This window comes from Musca domestica, unplaced genomic scaffold (genome assembly GCF_030504385.1).
Source record: "Musca domestica strain aabys unplaced genomic scaffold, Musca_domestica.polishedcontigs.V.1.1 1, whole genome shotgun sequence".
In the NCBI taxonomy this organism is placed as follows: Eukaryota; Metazoa; Arthropoda; class Insecta; order Diptera; family Muscidae; genus Musca; species Musca domestica.
This window is the reverse complement of record NW_026712114.1, coordinates 14,396,935-14,409,965: the sequence shown is the minus strand read 5'-3', so window position 1 is coordinate 14,409,965 and position 13,031 is coordinate 14,396,935. Positions and strand designations below refer to the sequence as shown.

Genomic DNA, 13,031 nt, shown 5'->3' with positions numbered 1-13,031 from the left:
ATCCTTCCCCTCTTTTTAGGTTACTTTACGTAAAACTTTCAAGAACACCGATACACGAGTCTTCTGTTTTAAGCTATATTTTCATAATCTGCTGAATTTTATCTGTATTTTTTTTTGTGTTACATAGTGTTATATTTGTTGTTTAAAAAAAATGATTGAAATTTTTAAGACGCAATTGAGAGTCGTGCCTTGTACAAACATTCTACGAAAAACAAGTTAAAAGGATTAATCGGTTTTGTCGACAGATGTATACCCAGAACCATTTTTGGATTATTTAAATATATTTTGACGCTTTATGGAGTAGATTCGGAAGATATAGTCGACCGAAATATTCCATTTCCATACTCATCCAATGTTTCTGATTGAGAGAAATTGTAAAGAATCGCTGACTTTCTCATGTTATGACAGATAAAAGTATTGAAAATTGGGACCCTTTGTGTGTGAGGTACCAGAAGGGGTTCGCAGATATATATCCTCTTCACAACAGATCATATATTAGCAAAAATATTTGTATGTGTGAAATTTGAAGAGAGTTGGATGCTTATTTCTCTTTTTGAACGTTTTGTTTTTCAAATCTTGGAAACTATGTGAGAGTGGTACCAGAAGAAATGGTCCGATCTCCCCCATCATTATAACATATTTAGTGTTGATGGAAATTTTGAGATGTACCAAGTCTTAATGGAAACGGATGTAAATATCGTGTTTTATGAGCTTCATGGATATTCAAAATTTTGAACCATATTCACAGCAGGTCCTGTGTTAGTAGAAGTAATGGGATGTGTGAAATATGAGGAGGACCGGATGCTTATTACGGATTTTATAATCGTTTTGTTTTTCAAATCTTGAACGCTATGTGGGGGAGGTGTAAGAAGTACGATCTCTACCATCCTCTTAATAGATCTTGTGGTGATGGAAATATTAAGATGTGGCAAGTCTGAATGGAATGGGATGTTAATTTCGCGTTTTAGGAGCTTCATCGTTTTTGAAAATATCGACCATTTGTGGTACCAGACAGACTGAACCGATAGTTTTCATTTTCTGACCTTATCTAGCACTCATGCAAATATTAGTATTTACAAAGTTGGAGACTTATCGTGCTGCCGTATTTGGTTTTCTCCGAAGAGAAAACATTCGTTGTCCAGCAGTTTGTGAACAAACAAAATGATAGTGATTATTTGCCAAAGAGGTCAGCTGAAAATGTGCACCTTCGGTGGGTCACCAGAACTCAAGCGCCGGCCATGGTGATGGTGTGGGCCGTGGGCCGCCATAACAGTCGATGGTCCGCTCGTATTAATCGACCGTGGCAGCAGATTGAATGCCGAATATTATAGCGAAAATATAGTGGAGGGTGTATTAAAGCCTTGGGCACGGAAACATTTTGGCCGCAGACCTTGGACATTCCAACAGGACTCAGCACGCGCCACCCACGAACGGTTACAAAATGAGGTTCCTCGCTTCATTTCCAGCGCAGAATGGCCACAAAAATCTCCGGATACCAATCCGGTGGACTATTGTGTCTGGAGTATTTTGGAAAGCAACGAGGGCACTAACAAATACCAAACTGTCGATCACCGCAAGTAAGCGCTTCGCCGGGAATGGACCAAAATACCGCAGAGCATTTGATGCTATTTCCGACATTTTTCGCTTTCAATCAATTAAATTTAAAAAAAAATGTAAAAATTATGTCGTTTGACTTATTTGCAGTTTTTTATCTCACCCTGTATACCCTCTTTAGCCATTTGGCTGAGAGTATATTTATGAAACTTAAGTCCTCCAATGAGGACTTACCCTTGAGTCTTAGTATTTTGTACCAACAAATCTTTCTGACTACTTAAAATGTTATCACCCTTATTTTTCTTAAATGTCTGAGGACAGACTTGTATGGTATAGAATAATAATAATGTGGTTGAATGGTATTATATATTTGCATTCACATATTCATTTTTAAGTAGAAAAGACATGTCCGAAAAAACTTTGTCAATCATCTCGTCTTTCAATTCTAGTTCTTAAAATGTTTCTTCACAAGTACTATTATTTTCCCACCCGTTTTGGTTACTCAGTTCCCGGTATCGACTTATTGCTCTAATTCTCTTTTTTTACCTTTTAACAAGGATAAGACTTTCATTCATATTCCATATTTTATGTGAATCTTTTATATCTCTCCGTCTAATACTATTTTCGGCTTTTGCTTTCAATTTTCCTTGCTTTGACATTCACGCACACACACTTTTGTGGGGAATCCTGCATTGTGATACCTTTTTTAATTAAGTTTCATCAAATCCAATCAATTGCACGGACATTCACCCAGTTCTTGTCAATCTATCACTGTCATTGACCGGCCGAAGTAGACACAACGCAAATTAAATGTCACGACATTTTTGAGGTTATAAAGGGAGGAAGAAAAGTTGAACAAAAAAGAAGAACTAGAGCAAACTTCCAGGAATGTCTATGGCGACAATGGCGGTGAGTAATTAAGAGTTGAACATTTCTGAATTAAATCACGTTTTTTGTCGGCTTTCCATTTTCGAAGGGTAAAACACAAAAATCCCGATTAAAAAGGTCATTTGGGTTTTTAACCTAGAAATCGTAATCACAACGTAACAGGTTTAATATTAAATGTGTTATTGAATCTTTTCATTTCGTAAAAACTGCAAAAAAATAAAGGCCTTATATAAAAAAACGAATTTGTAATAACTTTTTGCAAAAGATTAATGACCCCCTGGAAATTAATTACGATAAGTAGGATTCCCAAAAAATAGTCTAGCAAATTTGAAAGGGCTCGGCTTACTTTGGGTTTGCATCTGCATTGAAAAGAAATTGAATTCCTGGTAATGTGAGTATATTTCTTTTTAATGTTTGGCAGACCGAAAATGTTGATCGGTTGGTAATTATTAAGATTTCAAGAAAATGTGAAAAAAAGAACTGAAATTATGATAAGAGAAAATGCTAACAAAATTTTCAAAAAAAAAAAAATTACAAAACATATAAATAGTTTTATAGATGGTCTTTCATTGATAGACAGCCTTTACAAGACTACTGCCATCTAATGCAAGAAGGCCTTTTATGGATGAACTTTAGCTAGGTATCCTTTAACTATAAGATTTATCATTAGACGTTTTCAGCTAGAAAACCCTCTACAGGTCTCATAGAGCTAAGGGACCTTAGCAAAAGGGCTTGAATGTTACTTAGAAATGTTGGAAAGATAGTATGCCGTTTAAAGTTATTCTATACGACGGAGATATTTTAGAGAAGGCCTTTTACAGGTCTTATATGGAGTGAAGACTTTTGACAGCTTTTCTAATACCAGAAGACCTCTTACAGGTCTTCTATGGCCAGAAGACCTTTTACAGGTCTTCTATGGCCAGAAGACCTTTTACAGCTCTTCTATGGAGAGAAGACCTTTTACAGCTCTTCTATGGAGAGAAGACCTTTTACAGCTCTTCTATGGAGAGAAGACCTTTTACAGCTCTTCTATGGAGAGAAGACCTTTTACAGCTCTTCTATGGAGAGAAGACCTTTTACAGCTCTTCTATGGAGAGAAGACCTTCTACAGCTATTCTATGGAGATAAGACCTTTTACAGCCCTTCTATGGAGAAAATACCTTTTACAGCTCTTCAATAGAGAGAAGACCTTTTACAGCTCTTCTATGGAGAGAAGACCTTTTACAGTTCTTCTATGGAGAGAAGACCTTTTACAGCTCTTCTATGGAGAGAAGACCTTCTACAGCTATTCTATGGAGATAAGACCTTTTACAGCCCTTCTATGGAGAAAATACCTTTTACAGCTCTTCAATAGAGAGAAGACCTTTTACAGCTCTTCTATGGAAAGAAGACCTTTTACAGCTCTTCTATGGAGAGAAGACCTTTTACAGCTCTTCTATGGAGAGAAGACCTTTTACAGCTCTTCTATGGAGAGAAGACCTTTTACAGCTCTTCTATGGAGAGAAGACCTTTTACAGCTCTTCTATAGAGCGAAGACCTGTTACAGCTCTTCTATGGCCAGAAGACCTTTTACAGCTCTTCTATGGAGAAAATACCTTTTACAGCTCTTCAATGGAGAGAAGACCTTTTACAGCTCTTCTATGGAGAGAAGACCTTTTACAGCTCTTCTATGGAGAGAAGACCTTTTACAGCTCTTCTATGGAGAGAAGACCTTTTACAGCTCTTCTATGGAGAGAAGACCTTTTACAGCTCTTCTATAGAGCGAAGACCTGTTACAGTTCTTCTATAGAGCGAAGACCTGTTACAGTTCTTCTATGGCCAGAAGACCTTTTACAATTCTTCTACTTGATTAATTTTCTGTTTAAAAATAAATGCATTGAATTGTGACAGAATTTTTTTTTTTTTTGTTGGTTAATTTTTTTTAACAAAAATCGGAGGTCAATGATCCACATGCCCCTAAAAATAGCATTGATTATCATTCATCAATTGTTCTAACGCTCTCAGCCATAACATTTTCTGAGTTCTTTCAATTCCATGAATTTGGCCACGTTTTCGTTTTTTTTGCTAAACCAAACATGTTTACACCATAAAAACAAACAGGGCAAATGGTTTGCCATTGGATGACTGCAAAGTTTACGCAACGAATTTACAAAATGAATTGATGTTCACATGCTGCGAATCGCCACCAATACCATTAACACCCGATTTTGGTGGTGGTGGCTGACACATTGACCAATTTTTATATTTTATTATTTTCTGCTTGGATTTGGGTTAAGATATGACTGACATCTATTTTAACTAAATGTCACAGTGACTCTTGGCACAAATCTTATGTGATATTTTGAGAAAAGAGGAGTCAACATAATAAATTAAACAGGAAAAAAAACAAGTTTCCCCACTCTTCTCGAGGAAGAACATAATTTTCATTTTCCTTGTTAACGCCCCCATTTCAGCTCAGCTGGGGTAATAATTTTCTGGGCCATCAGTTTTTTGTCATAAAAGTTATGGTTAAAATGTGCTCAACATTGTCAAAATCAAATTGACATTTTTCGGGCGAAAGAAAGGAAATGCTGTAACAACGAAAACCAGCTGAGCTGAAAAATGGTTCATAACCACACTTATACACGAACATAAATGAGTGCGTATTTGTCCGGTCATTATGAGCGCACGAGTTTATGATTAATGTTCCCCGTTTGTTCTTAGCTGACTCTGTTTGTCAAAGCGAGTGACTTCTAAATGATGCGTCGTGGCATTACATCTATAACTGATGACATTTATTATGGCCAGTTTTAAACCAACACACATACATCTCTCAAAAACAATGACATTATTTCAAGTGCTTCGTTTTCCAGAGTGAAGGGGAGAAGAAGAATAGTAATTGGGGGTTTCCGCCTTGTATTATTAATTTGCCAAAATTTAGTACAAAAAGTCTTTATTGTTGTATTTATGTGGCGGATAATATTTCGGGGTTTGGAAAGGCAAGTTTTTGGATTGACCTCTTTGATGTTTGAGAATGAAGGGGGTGGTTAATAAAAATGTCTTAGTACTTTTATAATAGAAGAACATTGTAAGGATAATGTTGACCACTGACAACTACATAATGATCTATCTATAGAAGAGGTGTTACTGGACTCACATATGAAGAAGGAGAACTCGCACATTTTGGATTTTATACAGGACGACTATTAAGGTTTTATTTCAAACGATTATTGAGATAATGATGAATGTTTTCAAGAGAAGCACCATTAGACCAAAGGAGTATCAATAAAATAACAAATAAAAAAACAGTAAGTTCGGCCGGGCCGAACTTTGAATACCCTCCACCCTTTGGGATGATTTAGGAAATTAAAAAAAAAAATAAATAAAATCTGATAAAAATTCTGTTAAAATCTTAAAAATTCCGAATATAGCCATTAAGTTCGGGGTCTATACGAAGACGTGAACCCTCATAGGCTACTTTTGTCACAGGCCATTACAATATTCAAAATCCGGTGAATAACGCATATAGGGAGGTGGCGATATATGGGGCCTATACTAAGACCTGCACCTGTATTGGCAATTTTCTGCCACAGGTTTTAGCACCCATTAGGGACTTCAGATACGAAGTTTGAAACAATTTCGGTGAGTATTGTACCTAAAATCGTCAAAATACCGAATATAAGGAGATATAGCTATAGGGGGCTATACGAAGACCTGGACCTGCATAAACATTTTTATGTTATAGGCTGTAGTACCTATTAAGTACTTCAAGGGAATATGAAAAAAAAATACCAGTGAATATAGGAAAGTACCGTTATATAGGGCTATACGAAGACCTATACATGTGTAGACAAATTTCAGTCATAGGCTGTAGTACCCATAAAGAATTTCAAATACGAAATATGAAAATTTCAAGCAATTTCGTTGAATATTGTACCTAAAATCGTTAAAATACCGAATAATGGGAGGTACCGATATATGGCGCATATACGAAGACCTGAACCTGAATAGACAATTTTCTGTCATAGACTATAGCATCCATTAAGAGCATTTATTACGAATTTGAAACAATTTCGGTTTTGATGTTCATCAAAATACTGGACATCGGGATATACGATATCGTGGACCTTTACAAACAACACTCTTTCAGGGGTGAAGTACTCAGAAGGGACTCCTTGTGTGGATTTTTAGCAAATTACACTGGGAAATTTGGCAACAATCATCAAAAACCGAATATCGGGGGACCATTATATGGGGGCTATATGATATCGTGGATCTATATAGACAATACTCCCATAGGGGGTGAAGTACTCAGAAGGAACTTCTTGTGAGAATTTTCAGACAATTGTATTCAGTAATTGGGCTACAATCATCGAAATACCGAGTATCGGGGGTATCGTTGAACGATAAAGTCCATCTTTGAACTTGACCTGCCTGTGGATAAAAGACTGAGCTGTACAAAATTTAAGCTTCCTATCTTTATTCGTTTTGACTGTAGCGTGAATATAACAGACGGCCAGACGCACGGGCGGACAGGGCTAAATCGTCTTAGAATTTTACGCTAATCCAGAATATACGAATTACGGCCTTCAAACGGCCAATGAAACCGTCACTCGCTGCCCGAATGTTGCTCTGCGGTATTTTGGAACATTCCCGGCGAAGGGCTTGCTTGAGGTGATCTACACTTTGGTATTTTTAGTGCCAATCTTACTTTCCAAAATACTCCAGACACAATAGTCCAACGGATTGGTATCCGGAAATTTTGGTGGCCATTGTGCGCTGGAAATGAAGCGACGAACCTCATTTTGTAACCATTATTGGGTGGCGCGTACTGAGTGCGATGGTGCTGAGTCCTGTTGGAATGTCCAAGGTCTGCGGCCAAAATGTTTGCGTGCCCAAGGCTTTAATACACCCTCAAGAATATTTTCGCGATAATATTTTACATTTATTCTGATGCTACGGTCTATTAATTCGAGCGGAGAACGATCATCGGCCGTTATGGCGGCCCGCTTGAGTTCTGGTGGCCAACCGAAGGTGCACATTTTCAGCTGACCTCTTTGGCAAGTAAACACAATCATTTTGTTTGTAAACAAAGAAAATGATCGTGTTTACTTGCCAAAGAAGTCAGCTGAAAATGTGCACCTTCCTTTGGTCACCAGAACTCAAGCCCCGGCCATGGTGATGGTGTGGGCTGCCATAACAGCCGATGGTCGCTCTCTCGACAGTGGCATCAGAATAAATGACGAATAATATCGCGAAAATATTCTGGAGGGTGTATTAAAGCCTTGGGCACACAAACATTTTGGCCGCAGACTTTGGACATTCCAACAGGACTCAGCACCATCGCTCTCAGAACCCGCCTCCCAAGAATGGTTATAAAATGAAGTTCCTTACTTCATTTCCAGCGCACAATGGCCACCAAAATCTCCGGATACCAATACGTTGAACTATTGTGTCTGGAGTATTTTGGTAAGGAAGGCTGGCACTAGAAAATACCAAAGTGTCGATCACCTCAAGCAAGTGCTTCGCCGGGAATGGGCAAGAATACCGCAGAGTAACATTCGGGCAGCTTGTGACGGTTTAATTGGCCGTTTGAAGGCCAATGACCAATGCGAACAAATCTTAACTTATTCTAAAATTTGATGTATTTCTGATTTTTTTTTAAATTAAAAAAAATAATAAAAATAATGTTGTTTGTCTTTGTTTTAGTTTTTTATCGCACCCTGTATATTTTTCAATAGAAAACTTGGAAAAGTCTAATGTCCATTGAATGACTTCTAAATGGAGTATCACTAAACTACTACTACAAATTCACAATTTTCAAAATACCATAATATATACAAACCAATTATTTTATTGGAAAACTCCACCTCTTAAATATTATCTTCAATAATTCATTACTTATTCTCCAAGTAATCCACCGGAATTACCATCATTACCGCTAACATATTCAAAGGTGCAGTGCACCCACAGCTTTCCGGTGAACGGATATGCGATGCCCTACCACATCGTCCTATGTTCGAGCTCTTTGTGCACTCTGCACTCTAAACTTCTCTTCTGCTCGTCAGTATTTTGTTACAAATTATTTACAAAATTTTGCTCTAATTACAACGGAAGATAATATCATAGATTGGGATTTAAGGTATGTATATTTTGAGCTGTTTCCCTTTTCCTTGTCTTTTTTTTCATACCAACTTATGTTAGATGGTCGACGTTTGTTTTTTTTTTTTTTTTTTTTTCTCTGGGTTTTAATCTGCCCTCAAGTAGCTTTGATTACATTGTGGCTTATTTTATGCACCAACCACCGACAAATTGAGGGGAGTTTACTTGACTTGTCAGATTTCGGATGGGAGGTGGAGTTCGAAGTCATAACTTACCCAGCAAAACTCCTACAAGAATGATGTATTCCGTTTTTATTTCCCAGGTTTTTTCTTTTCGTTTAAAAATATACACTGGATAGCAGAGGGGATATCTAGAGATTGGGGGCTTCGTGTGTGTGTGAGTGAGTGCGGGTGTATTTGCATGTGTAAGTTTGTGTAATGCATGTGGATTTCTTCATCTTTTGCTTGCTTTCAATATTTTAACGAATGAGATTAAAAACGGATATGTGAGCTCTTTCTTCCGTTATTTCTTGTCCTCGTCTCCTCTCCAAGGTTTTGCCAACCAAACAGCAATGCTGGAGTAAAAGAAAATAAAGCACCCAGCACATCCTCTCACTCGTTCACTCACTCATACCAACAAACAAACAAACAATACTAGGCAATAACAGCAAAAGCCAATGTTGCAGTTATAAAAATACATAAATACACATTCGTATAGATGTGCATGTGTGTGTGTGCGACTGCGGGTGTACATACATCCATACAAATAGCTAGAATGTATGGCTTATTATTCTTTACCGGATTAAATGCACAACACAGTGTGTGAGTTGAAAGCAGTGGGTGGTGGCTTTTTCCATCGACTTGATGCCATTTTCTCCATTAAAATGCGAGGCACCTACCGTTGCCCCATCTTACGATCTGCAACATTTTAACTTATAGTTTTTGCTTTAAAACGAAAGGAAAAAGCAAACGAATACAATCATACAAACAACAATGACGGCAAAAGCGACGTTGGTGGTGGTTAGTTTATTCCAGGCACAACGGCATCATTGAGGCAAGATTGGTTACATGTTTGGTTAGTAAATGCATTTCGACTGCACTGCACTGTACTGCATTACCAATACGATTTCTTCGTACGAAGCAACAATTTCATTTGCCACAGTTTTCATGGACCAAACAAAGTTCTGTACGCACAGCTAACAAAATGAACAACAAATACAGCACAACCATCTTTGGTGGTCGTAAGTGAATTAAACAATGAATTATATACAGTATCCTTTTAAGTTAAGTTTATAATTTATCAAAGATAATGGTGCACTTTCTTCGTTAAAAGTTTAAACAATTGGCAATAACAATTTCGTTTATGTTAATTGGAGACATACGAGTAAATGTCAGTGCTAGAGACCTTCCCATGAACGTTATTATGGGGTTTCATACAGACGATCTCAAAGGTTTTACCATTGAAACTTTTAGGAACGTATAGAGAAAAAGCTCTTTGGACTTCCTATCAAAGAAATCAAAGTGTTTGCTATAAAAAATGTTTTAAAAGACCTGCAGTTTTTTGTTTTCAGAAATGACCCCATAGATTACCAGAACATGACTACGTAGCGCTTCCCAAGGAATATCTGGAATGATATCCCAACAGGGACCTCATAAAACTTCCCATTGAATATTTTACAGACCTTTCTTTTACAGTCCTGTTAAGTCTGTATAAATATGATCTTATGGTCTTGCAAATAAATACCTCCAGAAACTTCATGTAAAATAACTCATATGACATCTTATACAAGACCTCAAAGTGCCTTCTAAGAAAGACTCATTGCTCCCCAGTACATCTTCCTATAAAATAAATCAATGGCCTTCACATAAAGGACCCCGTCAAAGGTCGTCCGAAAATGCCCTCCAATACACACCTATGAGTTCTTATTATGAAAAAATCTCATAGATCTGCATTAGAAAAGCCTGTCTGAGAAATATACAAGTAAAGAAGCAGTAAGTTCGACGTGCCGAAATTTGAATGCCCTCCACCATTTGGAATAATTCTGGAAATTAAAAAATAATTCCGTAAAATATCAACTAAAATATAGTCGTTATATAGGGGGGCCTATACGACGACGTGGACCTGTATAGGCAATTTTTGTCACTTTAAAACACACATATGCGTTCTTATTATGAAAAACCTCGTAGATCTGCATTAGAAAAGCCTGCCTGAGAGATTAACAAGTAAACAAACAATTTGGGAAATTTTCAAAAAATAAAATCCGTTAAAAATTCGGTTAAAATCTTAAAAATACCGAATATAGCCGTTAGGCTATAGGCAACTTTTGTTATGTGAAGCTTTGAAAAAAAAAACTACATTATTCAGATTTTTCAGCTAAATTCATCAAAAGACCTTATAGAATTTCTTCTAGAACCCATAAGCACTCCTTTAAGCAACTTCATAAACTTGCCAGGACAAGAAAATATAGGAAGAATACCCCATAAGAATACAAATGACTACTTTTAAGAACTCCATAGGCCGACCCGTTAAAGATCTAACAGCTGGCTGGAAAACCACAGGTGGCTATCCTAAGAGCACTCCAGCATTTAGATGTGAATAAATCTTTTGTGTCTCGTACCATCGCTCGTTACGGCGATACTGGTAGCGCAGCCCGACGTCAAGGAAGCGGATGGAAGAAAACAGCAATATTAGCAGAAATGTTTCGAAAAGCAAAAAAAGCGACTTGATCGAAACCCGCGTAGCAGTGGCCGAAACATGGCTCATGAGCTCAATATATATCAATATTCCATTCGGCAAACATTGAAAAAAGAGCTCGGGGTTAAAGCCGTTGAAATTCGTGTTTAGACTTAAAAGAGCTAAAGAATTTGGTTTCTCCGTTTGGTCATTCGTTGTCCAGCAGTTTGTAAACAAACAATATGATCGTGTTCACTTGCCAAAGAGGTCAGCTGAACATATGCACCTTCGGTTGCCCACCAGAACTCAAGCGCCGGTAATGGTGATGGTGTGGGCCGCCATAACAGCCGATGGTCCCTCTCCGCTCGTATTAATCACCGTGGCATCAGAATAAATGCCGAATATTATCGCGAAAATAGTCTGAAGGGTGTATTAAAGGCTTGGACACGCAAACATTTTGGCCGCAGACCTTGGGCATTTCAACAGGACTCAGCACCATCGCACTCAGCACGCGCATCCCAAGAATGGTTAGAAAATGAGGTTCCTCGTTTCTTTTCTAGCGCACAATGCCCACCAAAATTTCCGTATACCAATCCGTTGGACTATTGCGCCTGGAGTATTTTGGAAAGGAAGGATGGCACTAAAAATACCAAAGTGTCGACCACCTTAAGCTAGCAATTCGCCGGGAATGGGCCAAAATACCGCAGAGCAACATTCAGGCAGCGTGTGACGGTTTCAATTCGAACCAATTCGAACAAATCTAACTTATTTCGAAATGTGATGCTATTTCCGACATTTTTTTTCTTTTATTCAATAAGATTAAAAAAAATGTAAAAATTATGACTTTTGACTTTGTTGAAGTTTTTATACCCTCCACCATATTAACTTTGTCATTCCGTTTGTAATTTCTCGAAATACTCATGTCAGACCCTCTCTTGATCAGCGTAAAATTCTAAGTCGATTTAGCCATGTCCGTCTGTCTGTCTGTCCGTCTGTTTGTTGTAATCACGCTATCTTTCGAACGAATTGAGATCGAAGGCTAAAATTTTAACTACAAGATTTATCGTTCTTTCGGAATCCTCATTAAACCTCTCATTTTAGGGACCAGAATATTAAAAAGGAACCTCATACATTCTCCAATAGAATTCCTTATGGGACATCCTATGTAAGTTTTTAAAAACCTTCTTAAGAAGTGCTTATCTATCGTCTTATAGTAGTCGTTATTATACTAGACTTAATAAAAAATACATATATCCTCCTCCAAAAGACCTCACCATCTTACTGATAGAAAACCCAATAGCTACACATATAATGACTTCGAATAAAATTTCCCCCTTCTCCCTCAACTTGCAATACTGGCAGCAGTCACATTTCCTTTCAAGGACTCAATAAACAAAGTAATTAGAACGTGTATTACGGCACACAGTTTATCTTCATTATCAGCGCCAATATCATAACGATTTTTGGACACCATTACGAACCCGGATTTTTTTTTTGTTTTTGTTCCTCCTTTTAATGGGCACCTTTAAAGTGGCGACAGAACTTCATTGGCAATTGTCCTAATCTGTCATATAATTCTACTTGTTATAAAAAATACCGTGAAAGAGGGTGAGAAGGGCAGAGGAAAACTAGGCTAAGTGCCAAATAACTTTTCAAATAATCTGTCCTACAGACAGTGTGTAACAGATTCCATATATGATACCATGCCATACACCCTCTGTGTGCAAATTCGCTCACCCCACCTCTCTCACTCTCTTTATATGGCAGAGGAAACAAGCTGGCCAGAATTATTTGTCTGACGCTGACCGCGTCTTAGTCCCTGGGGCTAATAACTA

The 13,031-nt window shown here is 37.6% G+C and overlaps 1 protein-coding gene across 5 annotated transcripts in view; it reads right to left on the bottom strand.

Annotated features, from left to right (window-relative positions):
- LOC101891802 (uncharacterized) overlaps window positions 1-13,031 on the bottom strand; it is a 475,789-nt gene that overhangs the window by 149,157 nt on the left and 313,601 nt on the right. The window lies entirely within an intron of this gene.